This window comes from Patella vulgata, chromosome 5 (genome assembly GCF_932274485.2).
Source record: "Patella vulgata chromosome 5, xgPatVulg1.2, whole genome shotgun sequence".
Classification (NCBI taxonomy): domain Eukaryota; kingdom Metazoa; phylum Mollusca; class Gastropoda; family Patellidae; genus Patella; species Patella vulgata.
In genome coordinates, this window is record NC_065883.2 from 7,898,484 (window position 1) to 7,920,497 (window position 22,014).

Below are 22,014 nucleotides of genomic sequence, written 5' to 3' on the forward strand. Positions count from 1 at the left end.
CCATTACCAGATAGTACCATCCGGATTTTTTAATCTTTTTATATCTGGTAGAAACGTGCACGATAGGGTAGGTGGACGGTATAAGATAATTACCAACCAACGCTTTTCACCATGAACTTTGCCCGATGACCAGCAACTGTCAAGTAATACTATAGTGCTATACATATACATGTTATCGACATTCATTATCTCGTTCTTTTCCTCTCGTGCTAGAAAGTCAATATGAATACAAACAAATCTATAAATCAATGAATGGAAGTGCATTTTTGAACTTTTTTTCGCCAATATGCTGACCGATTTTTATATTTAGTTTTTAATCAATAAAACGAACTTGCGCAATGTTGGCGTAAACAGCATGTGTTAACTTGGTCGATACACACACATATAAATAAACTCAACAAGGTCACATGCTTGTTGGTCAAAGCGAGGCTCTCACCCCTTGACCCGTAATGTAACTGCCATGTCCTTACGCAACCTTGAGCCGAGCGTCCAGTCAGCCAATCATAGGTTACCTAAGGGCCGTGATGTCACTGGTCCGTGTAGGCCTGACGTGGTAGAGTGGATGTAAGGCGGTCAGTGATTGGTTAGCTAACTTGAGTTACGTGATACGGGAAGCCGCATAGCATTAGCTTGGCCGAGCAGGCGTCAACTGGGGTCAACTTGAAGTTACACGAGAAAGGGAGAGAGAGAACGAGAGGCGAGGGGATTACGTTCAGTTACCGCATCATTACAACATCTTGCCTAACAGGATAGAAGTCAACTTACGGAATTAGTCACACCGCACGAAAGGTGAGACAATTTTTTAATTCAATTTAAAACAGTTTAGTAGCACGTTTGTTTACGAGAGCAGAACCGAGGCTACAGTTACGATTTCTGTTTACAATTGTGAAACAGCTCGCTGTTGACCTCGCTGGCCGCCCATACCACTGGTCAGGGAAACTAATATTCAATTTTAACTCGTGAATAACGATGGACGGAGGTGTGAGTAACAGTCCGATAACTATGATTATTTGTGGATATTTATAAACTTGTCTTATGATATTCCGTGTATTACTACTATCCGGAAACTGAACTTATTTTTCCCGTGAACATTGAGTTAGTTTATATTGATGATGATATCATCAATGAATGAGTGAAAGTGTGTGAATTCAAATGGACGGATTTACCCCTCCTATGTATGGTAAATAGTGTATTAGGGTGGTTACTATATATACCGCGTTGGACTTTATTTTATTGTGTCTTGGTTGAAAAAAAAAATATGAACTCGTCAGATGTTGAAGTCGTTAAATATTACTGAGGGTACGTTTAAGTATTTATTTTTTAAATTATTTATTGTTTGTTTTGGGTATTATTTTTTATTTTTTTTTAGTTCAGTTATTATATAATACCCATTTTCTTTAATTGTCATTGGTTTCAAAAGCAATTCTAGATTACATAATCTTACTGAATCATACCTCTAATTTATTTATTTATTTATTTTGATATTAAGTTATTTATAGTTTGATGTTTATGGACGTTTCGGAACAGAACAGTGAAACCTTTAACCCCATTTCATTTCATTTCATTTATTGAAATGTTATTACTATTGTATACCCCAACCCCCTATTTTTATTAACCATGTTTTCACTTTATTATTTCTACATCTCACATGTAAAGAAGATGTGAGATTGGTCGGTGACTTATTGTAATATAAAGATCTTAATAATCTTTGGCATATAATTCAAATTGTTACAAGAGAGGATTTGTATAATCATATTGTTATATAAGGATTGATACAAGGTATAATAATTGATTAGTAATTAATGTTATAATAGACTATTATGTAAGTCTTTATTTAATCAGATCGAATAGGCCAGTAACCTGCTTATACAAAGGAGGCGTACATAATACATATTACGCGAGGATCTAATCATAGATTTACACAATTTACTTTGAACTCTTGTATTTATAAGTTTCTGATTTTAAAATGAAACATATGATCAGCTAACAATTTGATGTTGAACTGTTATATCATCTAATAGGTTTGTGTACATATACCTTCTGGGAAATGTTTTGGGGTTATATAGGGTGAATATGTGTCCTATGTAACAGAAATTATCCGACCAATTGTGTCCTATATGTAACTGAAATTATCCAACCGATTTATAGGAATCGGTAGTGATTGTTATTATGTACTACGTCGTTGGGTAGAGCTAATCACCAGCGCGATTTGTCAGTTATTAGTCACTACGTCGCATGTATTATAGTACTGTACACACCGATAGTATCCTGTGATGTACGTACTGTATTATACATTACGCTTACAATAGTGGGTGTTTGTATATGTATACTCAATATATACATAATCGGGCTATAAATACACTACGCTAGTAGCAATGTATGGCCAATGTCCAGTTAAGAAATGAAAGGAAGCGATAGTCCTTGTTTAGTAGTTCCCTTTGGCTTATGTACTGCCCCGACCTCTTATCAGCGGACCTACTATATAATATGTATAATGGAACTCCCACCAACCAAGTAATATAAAGCCCCTTTCCACCTTCTACGCTAGATAAAAGTCGGTGATGCTTAAGAGAATGTTAGTAATTTTAATACATGGTGGAGATACCAAACCTTGTTAATGCAAAGTTACCATCCCTATGTCGGGATTACACCTAAAATCAGTTGTACAAATATCGGAGATATAGCAATCTAGCTTAGAAACAGGGAGCTATATGTACCGTCTAAAACCCTTCATCTAAACTACAAGTAAAAACAAAAAAGTTTTACACTTTTTTTGCTACCTGTTGGATTTTAAAATTCATATTATGGACCCTGCCTGGTTACGTGTTAATTTAAGATAGAGAATTCCCCAGTACGTTGCTACAGACATGGACTGATCAAGGTTTATCATGTATTCCGGTCAGTATGAGTTCATGGCATGTTGAGGTCGCCATTAATAGAACTGGTCGATACCGAGCTTGTTACTTCCTATCTGTTATACTCTCACATGCTGCACACATGACTGAATATGCTTACTCTTTCCGGAACACCTGATACCTATTCACTAATAGGAGTTTTTGTTTTGATATATTCCAATATAGGAAATCCATTTCTATTGTCACTATTTGCCCATCATGTAATGGATTGGGTTATTTCTTAGAATTTAATATATTCTCGTATAAGAAGTCCATTTTCTATTGTCTCTATCATGTAATGGATTGGATTACTTCTTAGAATTTAATATATTCCCGCATAAGAAGTCCATTTTCTATTTTCACTATTTGCCCATCATGTAATGGATTGGATTAATTGTTAGGATAGGAGATTTTATTTTGATATATTCCCACATAGGAAATCCATTTTCTATTGTCTCTATTTGCCCATCATGTAATGGATTGGATTAATTGTTAGGATAGGAGATTTTGTTTTGATATATTCCCATATAGGAAATCCATTTTCTATTGGATTACTTCTTAGAATTTAATATATTCCCGTATAAGAAGTCCATTTTCTATTTTTACTATTTGCCCATCATATATTTAAATATATATATTTTTTATAATTATCAACGTGACCCATCCCAACATGTCTATTATGGAAAACAAACCAATTTCAAAGTCAGTATGCAATTCGGAGCGAAACGCACTGTTGTTATAGATGAGCATCCCTACACTCTCCGCCACCCACGACAATACAAAACAGCAAAAGCGTATATATACGCCTACATAATGTGCCTTTAATGTAAATTATCCTATATCCATAATCTTCGCCATGATTAGATATATTGTGTTTTATATATTTTTTATATTTTTTTTTATAATATATATATATGATTTTTCTTGTCAAAATCGCAAATCAATTATGCTCTACTTTTTTGTTATTTTATATCGCCAGCAATATTATACAATTATATTATATTGGTATGGTAATATATATATACATATATATATTTGGATGATAATTGTAGCAACATGTGTTTATCACACTTTGTTCCAGTCCTTATCATTACTAATAAATCTAATATACAGGGATATTAAACTATTTTATCAAACCATCAATAAACAACAATACATATGATTATAGCGCAAAATACCTTTAATCAAACAGAATGACTCTACTTAACAAGTGGTTTATTAAAATATACCATGGGAATGAGAGCGGGGGGGGGGGATGGAAGGGGGGGCCGAATGGTTAGCGCGTGCGCGTTGTATCATAAGTTTCATATTTTTATTCGTTTTGTTCTTATACGACCACGTGATCGTATGTTGTTTTCGTCGCCCCCGTCCGCACGTAATTGTACCAAATCAAAAGAGTTACGTTTTTAACTCGACGGCGGTTGGGTGGCTGAATGGTTAGCGGGTGCGCGTTGTATTCTAATGTCTGTCATTGAGTCAGCTGATGTGACAAGGAGTAGGGTCGCCTGTACAACCTCGTGGGTTTCCTCCCACTGCTGAAGACCCCTACGCGCAAGCGAACATATGTAAGTCCTGGAATGACCCATTGTGTCAAGTTTATATTTTGTAGTTTATAAACCGTATACAAATGAAATGAAATTGGGTTTAACGTCCTACTGTTCTGCTCCGACTGGGCTAATGAAGACGGTACACCATATACATTCTAAATAAGTTCAGTATAATGTATTATTCATACTGATCGAGCTACATTAACATAGTAAACATACATGTGAACATGTAAACGACATATTCATATGGTTATTTTGTAGTGTATACAACACACCTACAAGTTTCATTCTAAATACATTCAATATAAGGGTATTATTCATCCCATTTTAAGACGACGTAAATAGTATTAAAACTGTATAGCCAAATAATCTGTACTTTATATAAAAACTCGTGGACTAAAGTAAATAAACAAGATGGTAATCAGGATATAGAATAGATAAGTCTGTTTACTTATATACTAGTACACCAAACTCAGTTACTCTTCAATGTAAATCAATTATTTATCACATGATAACAGGGTACTAAAGGACTTGTCTTTTTTCTGGACCAGTTGCAATACAAAGCCCAAAAGGTAATGGCTATATTCCATCAAAACAGAAAACAACATTATGCTTGGGTCCGCAACATAACACTTCAAATCATCATGATCGGGTCCCCAATAAATAAAATAATTATTTACGAATCAATTCGGATTACTGCCGTTTTTCTGGATCCGTACCGAGTATCGCAAAGGTAATGAATGCCATGTTCTGTTCAAACAGAAAACAACACCCAAATCATCACACTTCGGTCCACAATAAAAAAATAAAAACACTAATTATTAACGTAGTAATCGTGTTTTGCTAAGTGTAAGAAAGTTGGTGATGGAGCAGTTGCAATTGTTAGGGAAGTTAGTGAAAACCTCTGTAATAGGGCGGTTGCTATTGTTTAAAAAAAGTTTTGGGTGATGATTACATTGGGAAGGTTCGGTGTGCTGGCACTGGAAACAAACTTGTTACATTGGTCGGGAGATTGGACAAAATGGATGTATAGGTCGCTGTTTAATAAGTTCTGGTTAGTTTCACTGGTCAGTATATATCCCAAACTAGTAAATGCTAATTACATTCACATGAATGAATGAGGTGTGAAGATTGCATCAGTGTAGTTAAAGATAGTTTATTTTGTGCTGTATTTATGTGCCATGTTGCTCCCATGGGACAGAGAGAGAGAGAGAGAGGTGGGGTTTAACCTCCTCTCGACACAAACTAGGTCATTTCGGGACTAACGTATGGTTCAGTTTTATTTCAATAACTCACTTGCGCGTAGGGGTCTTTAGCAGTGGGAGGAAACCTGAGGACCCGGAGAAAATCCACGAGACTGGACCGGCGACCCCACTCCTTGTCACGTACAACCGGGGAATCGAAACCACGCCAGTTGACGCAATGACAGAACTTATGATACAGCGCGCACATGCTAATCATTCGTGTCATTGGCCATCCTAATCTACTAATATTGTAACTTTATTGTTTTGTTATCGTTGAATTGATTAATATTATATCTATGAACAGGACAGTTAACGTCGCAATAACAGATTCTATAATAAAGCGATTATTCATTTTAGCTGATAACTTTCAAACACGCAAAACGAATAAAATTTAATAAATGTCCAGGTTATCTCATATACATAGTTTGTACATAATAAAATTATTATCATTTTATTCAATATAATAAACATAATAGTTGTAACCAGACCTAATGAGATGGTGCTGCAGCCGCTACCATAAATATTTATTTAATTTGTTTTACGTGGGCATGGAGGGGGGGGGGGGCAAATTGTTAGCATGTGCGCGCTGTATCATAAGATCTGACATTGAGTCAACTGGCGTGGTTTCGCTTTCCCGGTTGTACGTGACAAGGAGTAGGGACGTCTGTCCAACCTCAGGGGCTTTCTCTTGGTCGTCCGCCCTCCCCCACCCCTCCGCTGCCAAAGACCACTACACGCGTGTGGTGGTCCCGAAATGACCTGGTTTACTCACTCTTACGTGGGTATGGCAGATAAAACGCCCAATCTGAACCCCTGCCCCGTGCCTTACTCTAGATATGCAGGGGTACAGTTAGACCCCCCCCCCCCCCCAACTTTTTTTCTGCATAGTCCTTGTACATGTGGTGAGCGTCGAAATTGTTCTTGCTCCAGCACATGACACTCGTCACTGATTTATTTTTTTCAATATGCTATGAAAGTCTTTATCGGTTGATATATAATGTTATACGTTTGCTGCGACATATGCCAACAATTGAACAATCAATATAACGAATGATTATTGTTTTTTATAATGTAAATCTGTTTGTTGTGTAGTGTTTGAAGTATTCCTACGTTTTTTGCTCAAATGTTGTTATTGAAACAAAATGACTGGGATTACTGAATTTGTACCTGACATATTGAACTGTATCCCAGACATGGATAAAAAAAAATCCACAAAAGGACAGAAAAAATAGAAATCTATGCCAGGCGAAATAAACTGGGGTTTTAACGTTCTACCTTTCTGTTCCAATTTGCGGGGGTTAGGGCTGGGACGAATGGTTAGCCGGTACGCTTTGTATCATAAGGTCTGTCATTGAGTCAACTGACGTGCTTTCGATCCCCCGGTTGCACTGACAGGGACAAGGGTCGTCTGTCCAACCTCGTGGGTTTTCTCCGGGTCCTCTGGTTTCCTCCTACTGCTGAAGAACCTTACGCGCAAGCGAATTATTGAAATAAAATTGAACCATGTGTTAGTCCCGAAATGACCTAGTTTGTGTCGAGTGGGCTTAAAACCCCAAGTCTTCCTATCTCTCTGTTCCAATTTCAAGGCAACCCAAATGAACAATTATTATTTTAAACTTTTTAAGTATTTAATAAAAATATACTTAACTCATTTATGGACATTTTATATTGTAATAAGTTCAATAACAGGTGGTAGCATTATTTACACCTGGTACAGTTGAATCGAATGATTTTTTTAAAAAACGAAAACATGTGACATAATTATGTAAATCGGGCAGCACACGTCAGCAGTCACTTCTTAAAGATACATTATGGGAGATTAAATAAAGAGCTGGCAGTTCTCACTATAATAGTTTGTGTCCAGTGGACGTTAAACCCCATTTCTCTATCTATCTATCTCTCTCTCTCTCCCTCCCTCCCTCTTTCTCTCCGCCTCGCTCATTGTGTCACCGCGGTTCCCTTATGATAAAGAAATGCTATCAAAGTAACCAGCTTTTAAAAAAATATAAATATTTTATCACGTACCTTTATTAAAGATACATTATGGGAGATGAAATAAAAAGCTAACGTTTCTCACTATAATAGTTAAAAACTAGATAATGTAAAGGGAATTTGTGGAAAATTTCAGTCAAATTGATCCAAATTGTGTTGTAATCTTAGTGTTAAAAATTGAGATCCCAATATCCAATATTTCAGACACAATGAACTTTTTAAAATCAGTACACGAGTTCGCGTACTCTATGGTTTCAGGCGCCATTTGTAATGAACAAAGAACGACAAAACAATGATATAAATCGTGTAGAATGGCCTGTTGACGTATTTCTTCGAACATAATTACTACAAAATCTTTAAAAGGTGAATGGAAATCCCTTTAGATACATTCTTATTACATGAATATCGGATTTTAGACCCATTTTCGCCTATTTTAAGGTGGTAACAGGAGCTAAGTTGTGTAGGGTAAAAATGCTTCTTGGACAAAACGAGATGTCGGTGGTCGAAATATTAGATAAGGCACGAACTTTTTCAAGTTTTATATCGAACTTGTTTTGTTTCCAATATATAAGCCCCGGTCTTCCCTATTCGCATAACGATAGGATGTTTAATATATGAGGTTGGAAATCTATTTCGATCCTTGACCAGCACGTCAACGCAACGCACCTGTTGTTTTAGAAGATAAATTAATGTCCAGCATGACTCATTTAGGGAGTAACAAGTACTGGGTTATTAAAGATGAATTATGTAAGATTTAGATGAAGAACCGTCCGTTCTTGCTATAATAGTTCAAAAATAGATAATACAAAATGAAAACATTGAAAATTTCATTCAAATTACTTAATTCTGGAGCAAGTTATCACCGTTTGTAGTTTTGACAATATGTTTGTATTGATTGTTTATTATCATAACCATAGTACTGGTAATTTTAAAATATTTAAAATTAGAAAGAAAAAAAATAATAAAATAAACCGATATTTATCTATATATTTTGTATAAAACGACGTAATGATATTTATTGTAATATTCCCCTTTTAGAAATAAACAACAGAGACAGATCACGAAACCTTGAGTAATGGATTGATTTATTTCGTTAGAATAATATGATGAATAAATGTCCTTGGGTGACCTTTCACCTTCAGCTGGTAATGTTATAACTCTTATAGCAGTAATATTGTTTATACCTAATAATGACGTAGAAGAGTGTTTCTTTCTCGCTATTAATCGATGACCGCCGAATGAACCTCGTTTTTCTCTTTAGACAATAATAGAATATACTGGTAAAGGTTGGCTATGTAACTTGTGTTCAGGGATAGAATGGAACGGAAATTTGACATCTGCGCAACACTAAACGTAAGTCATTAAGAGACAGGTTTTTATGGTATTTATTATTAATTGCTAGCTAAATGCGCAATGCGACGAAGATTCCTACTTACGTGCGCGATGCGACGGGGCGGTTTTTTCCCCGAACAGAGAGAGAGAGACAGAGAGAGAGAGATGGGTATAATGGTTCAATTTTATTTCATAGAGAGAAATGGGGGTTAACGTCCACTCGACACAAACTAGGTCATTTCGGGACTAACATATTGTTTAATTTTATTTCAATAAATCGCTTCCGTGTAGGAGTCTTTAACAGTGGGAGGAAATCGGAGGACCCGGAGAAAACCCACGAGGTTGGACAGGCGACACTTCACATTGTTATGTACAACCGGAGGATCGAAACCACTCCAGTTGACTAAATGACAGAGCTAGTGACCCCCCCCCCCCCCCCGTGCTACATTGCAAATACCAGTAACAATTTGCTAAAGTGCAGTACGAATGTGTTCTTCACTGACCAAAATTTTCGCTACATTCAAATGGCCATACAGACACGTACGATGTCTTGTCTACAATTAGCTCCACGTGATTATTTTTAAAGTAAATAGTCATCCGTGTACAGATTGCCACTACGAGAAACGTCATCAGTAACAATATGTTAATCGAGTTTCGGGAACGAGAAACCTCACCTCGATCAACTTCGGTAGCTTGTGAATTTTAGAGTGAGTAAAAACTCTGTCATTCATAATGCAACGTTTCAACTCATTAAAGTATCCTACAGACAGTAAAGACAGCTGCATGCCCCTTCTATGACGGATGAAACCAATCGTCTTAATCATAAAAATTCCATGTAATCAGCACATCGATGGTGTTCGATATATCTGAATCAGCCGACCTTAACTGCACGTGAAAGCTCACTTTCTTCTACCGTTAGTCAATAGTTACCGTTAATCACCGAGGTTAGCTGAACGACATGCAATATGCCAACGCATGAAACGACTTGACGTGATCAAGGTTAGCCGCGGTAGAACGTAGTGAGGTAAAATAATACTTCGCCTTGGGCCGAGGGTTATTTATGGCGAGACAACAATAGCATTGGTAGAAATGGAAATTATTTATTGTTGATTCAGAGGAATAGATATCATTCATTTTTGGTCCGTGGGCGATAAAGAGGGTAGATTTCCGATAACTGCTAATAGACTATAATGATTACGGTTAATTATTTAGAATAATGGACCTTTTGTTTTGTATTCATTTAAGACGATTACATTTAATGTGTTTTCTAAAATTTAGAAGAACGTATGGATTGTTAAGTGTGATTAGGAGGCCAGCGTCTAAATAATAGATTCTTTTATAGAATTTTATATACTTTTAAGACGGTTCTGTACTATTTACGACGTCCTTTTAATTTAGTTGTAAATATTTTCCAGAATTTACAAGATGTATGGATTGTTAAATGAGATACATTAAATATTTTGTTTATCCTTGGTAACTAAACAATTCCCCCCCCCTAGCAATGAAGCTCCAACTATAACCGTGTACCTTTTATAATAGGAAGCATACAAAAAAATAATAATATGAAATTTAATTTGTTCTAAATTATAAGGGGGGATGGATGACCGAATGGTTAGCACGTGCGCGCGGTATCATAAGGCCTGTCATTGAGTCATCTGGCGTGGTTTCGAATCCCCGGTTGTACGTGACAAGGAGTAGGGTCGCCTGTCCAACCTCGTGTGTTTTCTCCGGGTCCTCCGGTTTCCTTCCACTGCTAAAGACCCCTACGCGCAAGCGAATTGTTGAAATATAAAAATAAACCCAAAACATATGTTAGTCCCGAAATGACCTAGTTTGTGTCGAGTGGACGTTAAACCCCATTCCTCTCTATCTCTCTCTAAATTATAAATATGTTTGATATTTAGTTTAAATGCAAAATCATGATAAACAAATATTGAACTGAGATGAAAATTAATTTGTTTAAATTATCAGTTTTATGATAATCATAGTAATTGGCTGTAGTCAGTGTTATATGTCCAATGACTGGACATCTAACAAAGAACAAAGAACACAATAAACCTGGAAATTACCCCCTGTATCTTTTGTACTAGCCAGTAACAGTCATATTAATATTTTATGCACGTTTGGCCTTGAGAATGCACAGATGCATTCCAGACTACAATGGATGATGTATTTTATTTCTATGCTCAAAAGACTATAATGTCGAATTCTATGTCGATGATTGCCCATTGCTCGACGAGTTAAGTGAAATGCTTAGGCTCTTGATGTTTGATGGCTAAAGCGATGTTAGAAAACCATGACGACGCCAGTCAGTCAGTGAAAGATATAAATTAAAATAATCTGTTTTGAAAGGTCAGTTTGCTAGATATTTTCTGATGTCCATTATTATAAAACATGGCCTATTATAGTTGAAACTGCCCATTATTATAAAACATTTGCATGAAATAAATAATATTTAAGATTCTTGAAATATTAAGCACTCATTTTGCGATCAGTTTGTTATTAATTTTAGTTATTAGATTTTCAATTTTCCTTTAACTGTAATATTACACACAGCGTTATTACTTAACTTCGATTTTCAATTTCCCTTTAACTGAAATAGTACACGCGACATTATTACTTTACTTAGATATTCAAATACTAAGAACTCTTAAATATTTAAATACCTAAACTAACTACTTTTAAGAAATCGATATTTTGGTATTGTGAATGGTCTCGCAAACAATTGATTTATTTCAGAAAAATATATGATAATGATTCATTTAAAGATTCCCCGAGGGTGAATTAGAACTAAATCTGTGTTTAAAATAATCAATAACCGTGGATTTTATGGCATTGTTATGATATAGCTTTCCATGATGACTACCGCCATTAATTAGTTTCAACAGAAACAATAACAATTCGCCATGTTTTCTGGTAATTTTGGGAGGTATGCATTCCTCTTTTCTATACACTAGGTATGGGACAATAACAATTCGCCATGTTTTCTGGTAATTTTGGGAGGTATGCATTTCTCTTTCCTATACACTAGGTATGGGACAATAACAATTCGCCATGTTTTCTGGTAATTTTTTGAGGTATGCCTTTCTAGGTAGGCCCTATACTAGGTATGGGACACTGATTATTTTTTATTAATTATTCTATAATATCGTAATGGCTGTATGTTCGTTCGCCCACCCATAATGCCCTATGGACGCCCCAGAGACTGTTATATAAACTAACTATAAACCAACAAAAACTAATTATTTCCAATAATTATTTCATATGTCGTTGTTGTTGGTGCCTTGTAAATGGCCCAGTTACCTATACATGGACACCAATTATTTTAACTTTATTCATTATTTTCTTCTCCTTTTTCCCTAAACAATATTTATTCACAGAAACTGGATTGGAGAACAGGCAGAATCCTATAGATCTCCTCTCCATTATTTTCTATTGTTGCCATCCGTGTAAGTCTGTCCGCTGCCCTGTGGATACTTTTAAAATGTGGTTTGACGTTCTACTTTCCTGCACCAAAGGATAATAATAAAGACAGACTCTGAGTGACATTACAGCCTATTCTTCGATGAAATCCAACTTTCAAGGTTGTCCACGTGTACCTCGGATTTTCGCCCCCTTACCAGGCCCACCGTCTTGCATTCCGATGAATTTTCCCGGCCAACACTGGAAACCGTGACTTCCTAGTCAGTGAGCAGGGCCTTTTACACCAATCCATCATGGATGTCTGGATGCCAGAATGGCTAGCCTTATTACTGGATCGGTTTAAATCTTAAGTGAAGACATCTATTGATTCCCGATAAATTTTTTTAAAAGACTTATTGCCCGTAATACACTTTCGACATCTTGCAGCCGTCCTAGAGGATAAAGTTTGCATACGACTGCCTTGATATTTTTACACTCTTATGTATACTGTTGTTATTAGCTTTCAAATTTTAATGATTTCCGATAATCACTTAATGGGCTGCTGTTTTAAGTAACGTGTAAACGACACAGTTACCTATATAAGAATCACAATGCTATGGAAATTGTGAACGCTTCGACCGATTTAGCTAGTGTAAGTGAATGTTTCTTTGCCTGGCAACCGATCATTTTGCATTGCCGATCAAGCATTCAAAGATAATATTTGGACATTTGAACTTTTACTATACGCTTATCTCTGATTATTGCATAACTTTGAATTATCTGTGTATTTAAACGTTGTTAATCTTGTTTCGTGTGTAAATATATTAGAAAGTGTTGATTGTGGTTTGTAGTAAACAGAATTTGACCATCTGATCATTTAACCCTTATATAACATCTAGAGCAGGTGAAGACCTACTTGTCTAGTTAATGGAGAGAGAGAGAGAGAGAGAGAGAGAGAGAGAGATGGGGTTTAACGTCCACTCGACACAAACTTGGTCTTTTTGGGACTAACATATGGTTTAATTTTATTCCAATAATTCGCTTGCGCGTAGGGGTCTTTAGCAGTGGGACGAAACCGGAGGACCCGGAGAAAAATCCACGAGGTTGGACAGGCGACCCCACTCCTTGTTACGTACAGCCGGGGAATCAAGCCCAGATTTAAGTTACAAATACAATAGAAAGTTTGAGAAATGATGCCCCAAATAAAAGTTTAATCTTGTAATGCGGATCATTTCGACGTGATAACAACTCAGATACTATAAGGGTTAGGGCAGGGATCCTGGTGGCGTAGACAGGTATCCTAGTGAGAATATGTCTAGTTGTTCGGATGGGGCTAGTAACCGAGGTTCAGCCATGTATTCGCGGGAATGCACGTAAAAGAACCCTTGACATATGGTATCAATGAAGAGTAGGCGTCTTAACCTCGTTGGCCGAGAAAAGTAGGACGTCAAACCCTGTTTCAGATCCTATTCTATTCAGAATTCTGTGGAAATATGCCCGAGGAAAAGATCTTGAGATGTTATCATTCTGCCACCAGTGACATTTTATTTTAAATAAAGTACAGGCGATTGTGGATATAATTATATAAGTTAATATATTCGTCATTATGGTGGTTGAAAGAGAATTATTCAACCTTTTAGAACTTGTCCATTATTGATCGACCGGTAATACAAAAACAGATTCAAGGGAGAACTAGGGGGAATTTTAATACAACGAACGTTTAATCAGGAAACATTATATCTGGAGAGAGGGGGGGGGGGGGTAACGTCCACCGGACACAAACCAGGCCATTTCCGGACTAACATATAGTTCAATTTTATTTCAATAAAGGTGGTCTTTAGCAGTGGGGGGGGGGGGTAACTGGAGGACCCAGAGAAAACCTAAAAGGTTGGACTGGCGACCCTACCTACTCCTTGTAATGTAGTGTGAGAGAGAGAGAAATGGGGTTTAACGTCCACTCGACACATACTAGGTCATTTCGGGACTAACGTATGGTTTAATTTTATTTCAATAATTCGCCTGCGCGTAGGGGTCTTTAGCAGTGGGAGGAAACCGGAGGACCCAGGGAAAAACCCACGAGGTTGGACAGGCGACCCTACTCCTTGTCACGTACAACCGGGGATTCGAAACCACGCCAATCGACTCAATGACAGACTTTATGATACAGCGCGCGCACGCTAACCATTCAGCCACCCAACCCCCCTGTAATGTAGTGTACTACAATAACAGATTCAAGGCAGAACTACGTGAAATGTACTTTATTGATGGGTCAGTGTTTTTAAAGATAATTCAGTGAGTTTAGCGGGAAAGCTTTGCTGGGAGAGTAGGGATGTTGGGTTTGGGTGGGAGATGTTGATGTTGGGATTTAGTGGGGGGTGGGGAGGTGTTGGTTGTTCTGTTACCCATGCTATGTATTAATTGTATCTTTTAAACACAACTGGCGATTTACTTTAAATTAGATCCAACTTGTTTGAAGATCTATTTGTTTTAGTTACACGACCGGTTTTCGTTGCATGATGAATTGAGAAAGTAACACCAATGGGAGTTTTAAATTCCAACTGACAGGGGATCTTTTATGTGCATGCCAATGTGTACACGGGACCTCGGTTTTTCGTCCCACCCGAACGACTAGACAGCTGTCCTAGTCAGGCCCCCTGTCCTGCACCACTGAAAAGGGGAAACCACGTCGGAAAATGCCAAAGGATTTAACCATTCAAATGAAGATCAGAGACTGTATGACTATTATCGGGGAACAAAATCAACTGTCGTGATGGAAAATAAACGTTTCCCAATAGTAAACATTCACCTTGTACTTACCAAGGAACAGGAAGAAACCATCACGTTGGTGTCATCGTATTATAAATCGACTAAATATTCGCCCACACTAATCTGTTTTGGTTTTTTAGAGTGATAAATGGTCATTTGTTTCTTCTACAAATTTGTTAGATTTATCTTAAGTTATTTTGTTTAAAGTAATTTAGAATAGCACGTTTATCGTTGACGTGATTCAGAAATAGAGAGAGAGAGAGAGAGAGAGAGAGAGAGAGGTGGGGTTTAACGTCCATTCGACACAAACTATGTCATTTCGGGACTAACATATGGTTTAATTTTATTACAATAATTCGCTTGCGCATAGGGGTCTTTAGCAGTCGGAGGAAACCGGAAAACTTAAGTGGAAACTGTGGATTACACAATCTGGTTAAAACACAGATCCTATTTCGTTTTGTTTTTATAGTTCAAAATTTCGTTTTACTTGTCTTTACTACGTGTAGGCCATCGAGAATATAAAAAAACGAAACGAAATATTGTGTATTTTAATCAGTTTGTGAAATACAGAGATTCTCTGGATTGGGTTATTATTAGTTTACTTGTGACGCGTGGGCGACCTCTCACGAGCTTTCATTGTAATCCGTTAAGACGAGAGGTAACTGAACTATAATATTTTAAAGAAGGTTGAATTAAAATTCTAGTTGGTTACTATTTCAACAGTTATTGTTCTTGATTGCCTTGAATAACCTTATGAACTATCTAGTGGGAGTAGCGGGAGATTGCCTTGAATAATCTTATGAACCATCTAGTGGGAGTAGCGGGAGATTGTCTTGAATAATCTTATGAGCCATCTAGTGGGAGTAGCGGGAGATTGCCTTGAATAATCTTATGAACCATCTAGTGGGAGTAGCGGGAGAAGGTATTCGTCCAAAATATTTCATTGAACGGCAAAGATACTGTTTCTAGAGTTATTGCTTAAAGATCGCATGGAATAGGCTTACTAACTAGTGGAAGTGATTTTCACCCGAAAGTGCTAGTATTTCATTATGAATTGAACAACAAATCTGCCGTTTCTCGAGTTATTGCCTTTAATTGCCTTATGAACCATCACGCGGCAATGGTTTCCATTCGGAAGTGCTAATATTTCATTCCTAATACGAATTGAGCGACAAAGCTTGCTATTGAGCATAATTATCGTTTCTTGGCAACTTAACTTATTATACGTTTAAAACAACAAAGATTAAGATGTCATTAATATGGAAATATACCATTAATTTATTTTTTAATGTATAAGGAATAGAAGTAAAATGTGTAAAATTAAATGTTTAAACCTCATAAAACGTGTTATACTATAGAAACCAAAATAGAAGGAAAATGAACTTGAATATAATAATATATCTATTTTAAAAAAAAGGACTTAGACGTCGTTAATTTATTTTTTGAGTGTATTTGATATCACGGACATGTACACGTTCAAGGAACACAAGTAAAAGATGTGTTTTATTTACTATAGAAACCAAAAAATGAGAAAAATGTAATTGAACACTGCCGTTATATAATTATATGTAATTATATGAATTATAACTTAATATAAAGAGGAGGTTATACTTCACTGAATGTTCTAATTGACTAATAAATACGATGTATTTATACATGTACACGTTCTTATTGACAGATGAACCAAATAACCCGCGATTTGCGCGAAGAAAAAATATTTATTATTGAGTAATTTAGATTCGTCTAGTTACGATCCATTTGTATAAATAAAAACCCAAATACCTCACCCGAACCCATTTCCGTTACCTTTTAAGAGTGCATTACTAACAATGATACAATCATTAAATTTATATATTACAATACATTATGAAAACCAATAATCGATAATAACATTCCTTCTCTAGATAGAAATTATGATGATTTTTTGTTTTAAATTATGTTGTTTAATGCAAGCACCATTGTTTAAACAGCCTAAGTATGCTATTGTTATCTCTGACGTTTGATTAAATATTGGATAAAGTTCAAGTTACCTCACCAATCCCCATCTAAAGTGACGGTCTTCGTTCGTTCGTTCGTTCGTTCGCTAGTTAATGGAGCTTACCACGAGCTTCCACCGAGGGTGAAATCGCAGAAAAATCGGTCATGAGAAATTTTCCATTCCAGAAGAGCCAGTCTCGATCATCATTACTAAAGTCGGTACAATAAAAAAAAAGGTCTCAATTGTCGATTTTTACGTTTAATTATTTTTCAAAAAATGTATTCCAATCCGCTAAATATCGCAGGCTAGCGATGGCTGATTATGGTTTGGATAAGTTAATGAATCTCTATTTAATAATTTAGATAACATTTCAGGCCTAACGAAAGACCTGCGATAGGCAAATTTAGCTCTTGCATAATGTATGTTTAAGGTGACGTATGAAGCAGTCTCTTTAAGTTGAGGTCGGTTGTTTAAGGTGATGGGTGAGATCGCCACTTTAAGACGAATCGTTTCTTTATTACCGTTACTGTGAGTTCATGGCCGTCATTATTGACTAATGTTGTATAAAGCGTATTGAATTACTCTATAAAGGCTAGGCTTGTAATGGTATTTGCATGACAGTGTTTATGTATAGTGTATATATATGGTAGTCGTAATACTTCTACAGCCACTCCCTACTATATATATATATATATATGTATAATACTGATATTTTATTTAAAAGCTTTTACGTCATGATTAGTATAGAGAAAAAGTCGGTCAAGTCAATCGTTAGTTTTTGTTATCTAAGTTACGTGTAATCGGGTTGTTAAGACACTAGGCAAACATCTTTGACTCGTCTACAATAACGGGACAAAAACAAATATTGAACGAACGAGTCCGGACCCGAGGTGGACGACGAATGGTTGAAGTTTACATTGATTGACGTCCAGTACTGATACATGTATACATATATACGTAATTAAGCACGAGCCGAGCTAGCGATCACCATGGAATCTTGGTACGTAATAAAATAACATAACATGCACGTGTATGATATATAGAGGATATTTGTTGTTTTAGAGTGAATAACATATTTTATTTCATCGAGAAGCAAGAAAACTTATATTTTCACGAATGCGTAGCATGAGTGAAAATATAAATGTTTTCTTGCTTAGAGATGAAATAAAATATGTTATTCACGACAAAACGACAAATGTTCTATTTATTTTATGATTTTACAATTATTTTAGGTAAAAACAACATGGACTACTTTGTCCGCTTCTAGCCAGTGGAATAACACTTTTATTTCACTGATAAAACTCGGTATTCCACTACTGATCATAAAATAAAACATTTTATTTCAGAAATTTATATTTTAAAAACAGTCTGTGGACGTGTTTCATAGTGTTGAGCAACACGACGACTTCTATTGAAAGTATGACCAGCTGTGTGTCGTGAATTATATCAATAATAACTGTTACTGAACAGTATATCTTCTTTGATTGGCATTTAGTAATTAAACATATTAACACAGGGTAGAATTTTAGAGTTTCATTTGTATAGGTTTAGTTGTAATGGCCCCCTAATCAAAGGTGTTAAGTTTTAATTGTATTTGATTGTTATTTTTGTTGCATATTCTGTATATATTTGCCTACTATTCACATACCTGTATCATTGGCTTGATAAAGATGAGAGTATACTCGTCAAAACATCGTTTAGTATTAAACTCAGTAATTGTGTATCCATAAAATTGTACCTTGTGTTATCTTGATAGTAGTAAGAAGGGGCGTATTAAAAGGCACACCGACATGGCTACAGCCAGGGGCACCACTATTAAAGGGGCACCCACGCCAGGTCTAAAAGAGGGAGGGGGTGGGGGGATGGTCTAGTGGTCTAGAGTGTCGCGCTTCGAGCTCTACCTGGTCGGTTACCTCTAGCTTGCGGTTGTGGTTACGATCGCTGGCCTTGTTTGAGCGTATGTGGCTTGGAGATAGGGACCCCTTCTCAACCTCGTGGGTTTACTCCGGGTACTCCGGTTTCCTCCCACAGGAAAGACCCCTGCGCGTGCGCTAAGATAATGAAAATAAAAACGACAACAGAACAACAACAGGTCTAAAAAAAATCTTTTGTACCTTAAATAATATGTTATGGTAATGTTTAACCTATCTTGGTTAACATTATATTTAGGTAACAGTAACACAGTGGACATTGGACGTTTACAGACTTTGATCTTGTATCTACTCCATGAGAGCTTAATCCGGCTCTATAGTGGTAAAGTGTCATGGACAAGACGTAACATGTATAAATATGATGAAAAAGTATTCAGAAAAGTTGTTTTTAAGTAGTTCTTTACTTAGCCTAATGATGGCCCAATGGACAAATATTTCATCGGCGATTGATAGCTTGGTGTCAGCTTTGACGTGTCGCGGTCACGTGTTACATGATGTAATATCGTTAGATAAAACAAATAAAAAAATATAAAATCAATTTCGAGTAATTATAGAAGTTAATGGATGTTTGTTGGGGGATTTCTATAAAATATTGTAAATGTATTCACTTTATTAGTTGTTGTATTATTTTTTGTTATAGGGTTATTTTATTTTGTTATCAGTGGATTAATTTTAATGCTTATGTCATTGTCGTATCACGTGGGTAAATGTCCTATTTATAGATCATGGGTTAATTAGTTATGTAGGAAAATAACACTTTTGTAATCGCAACGTAATAAACGCCTGCTTTTATTATACTGGTAAAGGTCTAAAAATAAACGGACATGCGTTTCGTATAATCTTTACTCGTTGGCTTTTGGTTTCACCTGTTTTGAATTAAAGACTTCGAACGTGATGTTAGCGCTATATAATTACTTGCAAACTACATATTGTGAAAGTTTCGCTTCTGATAGGAATATCAGCCCACAGAAAGTTCATTTCCGTGGGGTATTTGCAAAATTATGACGAATTAAAAATTCCATCTCAGCTAGATAAATTTTTTTGTAAAACAACCTTTTTTATGAGAAAAGTTTCATAATTGTGCTTTTTCCTTTATCGTCAGATGGTGCGACAGGATGGGCACTCAAAGCCCGAGATAATGATATAAACATATGTGATATCACAATTAATGCATTGCATCAATAAAATTGAATCACAATGTCATCGTATTAATTCATAATAAAAATTGACGTCAAGCAGGATGTTGGATTTCTCTTTTTAAAAAGATCAATGTGTATGTAATATACGCCAAAATGACGATAGAGTCCAATGTATTTCTCAAAAAACTTCAAGCCGAGTGGGGGGGGGGGGATACATTTTCTCAGGAACCTGGCAAACCTTCTCCTGCAAAAATTCCTGGATCCGCCCCAGATATGCTACTATAATTAAAGACTAAGTGTGTAAAAACGCCGTTGCCGTGTTTATTTGTAAAATTAATTAAAATAGCGACGTTTAAGCCGTGATAAATTTGATATACTCCTAAAAATGCATATCACGCATAGTTATTTTAAGGAAGCGAAACTAGGGGTATTTAGCAAAATTTCCCATTTATTTATTTATTCAGTGGATCCGTGTTACGTGTTTCGATTCTACGCAGGGTAAACATATATCACAGTTGATCGTGTCTTTATAGTGTTCTATTCATATATTTGTACTTTATCTACTTTATATGTATATATATTGATTATACTTTTATTCACGCTAGGGTTGAAATGACAAAACGTGACACAACTTTATTTTTGTATGAGGTTTTTTTGTGAAGTAATATTTAATGGTTCTTGTATTTAGTCTATCAAGCGTGTGATTTTACTTGAATAAGTAAATAATATTATGATGTTGACACTGTAAAACCAAACATGCGTCTCGTTGATGTTGTTTTTCAGGATTGAAATAGATACATGTACACTATTCAGTCTTGTGGGAGTGCTTCATTCAAACTATTGAAAGGTGTTCCACGTGGATCCGTCTTAGACCCACCTAACTTTAAGATTGATATGAATGATCTGTATGATTTCACAAATAAAGCACATAATATTACTTTTGCAGACCATATATATTAAGACATGATTTGCCACTTCCACCCACGTCGTCCGTCAAGAATCATATCGGCATGTGGAGGCCAATGACGCTTTAATTTAGGAAGCGGAAGCGGTCTAGTTTCGCCGTTTTAGAACTTACACTATATTGTCCTAGGTAACTGATCCATTTCGTCCAATGCCGTGTTAAAATGAACACACGGTTTGTTACAGTGTATATTTATACTAGTTACGGTATTTCAGCTTTTGTGTTAAAAAATTGTGTAAGGTATTCTTCAATAGAGGGCAAAGAACGTACTTTTGTTATTCAATTCAATTCAGCCCATTTTTTTTCTTAACGTATGACGAAGTTATTCAACCCACTATTATACAGTACACATTGAACTTTACAATATATTTGTAATAGTTCACACGCTAAAGTACTTTTCATTTTTCATTTTGAGTGATTCAAGTAAGTTTGAAATGTTCTTTTTTTTATATAACATTTACAGTATATGTCAATATATAACATCAGCTGGGGTAGTATCAGAGATTGTTTTCAGGTGAACAAGGAAAACTGTATAGTCGTTCGGATAGGGCGAAAACCCGAGGTCTCGTGTAAACATCAGCTGGAGTAGTATCAGAGATTGTTTTCAGGTGAACGACAAGATCCTATTCTTGTATTTAAGCCGAACAATATACTGTTAAGCAACTCCCTGACAAGGACGACTGTCTAGTCATTCGGATGGGACGAAAACCCGAGGTCCCGTGTACACATTGGCGTGCACGTAAAGGATCCCTTGACAGTTGGAATTCGATATAAGAGTAGGTCGTAGTGCCGCTGTCCGGGCAAAATTTCCCCCATAGCCCACTG

At 36.1% G+C, this 22,014-nt stretch overlaps 1 protein-coding gene across 2 annotated transcripts in view; it reads left to right on the plus strand.

The window, feature by feature from the left end:
* Positions 1–450: 450 nt before the first annotated feature.
* LOC126822453 (transcription factor VBP) overlaps positions 451–22,014 on the plus strand; it is a 31,700-nt gene continuing 10,136 nt past the window's right edge. Inside the window, exon 1 of one of the 2 annotated variants that reach the window (XM_050551386.2) lies at positions 451–789. The gene's annotated coding sequence lies outside the window, so the exon portion shown is untranslated. Of the gene's footprint in view, positions 790–17,943; positions 18,156–22,014 lie in introns of those variants that run through there. The other variant, XM_050551385.2, reaches the window with a different exon arrangement.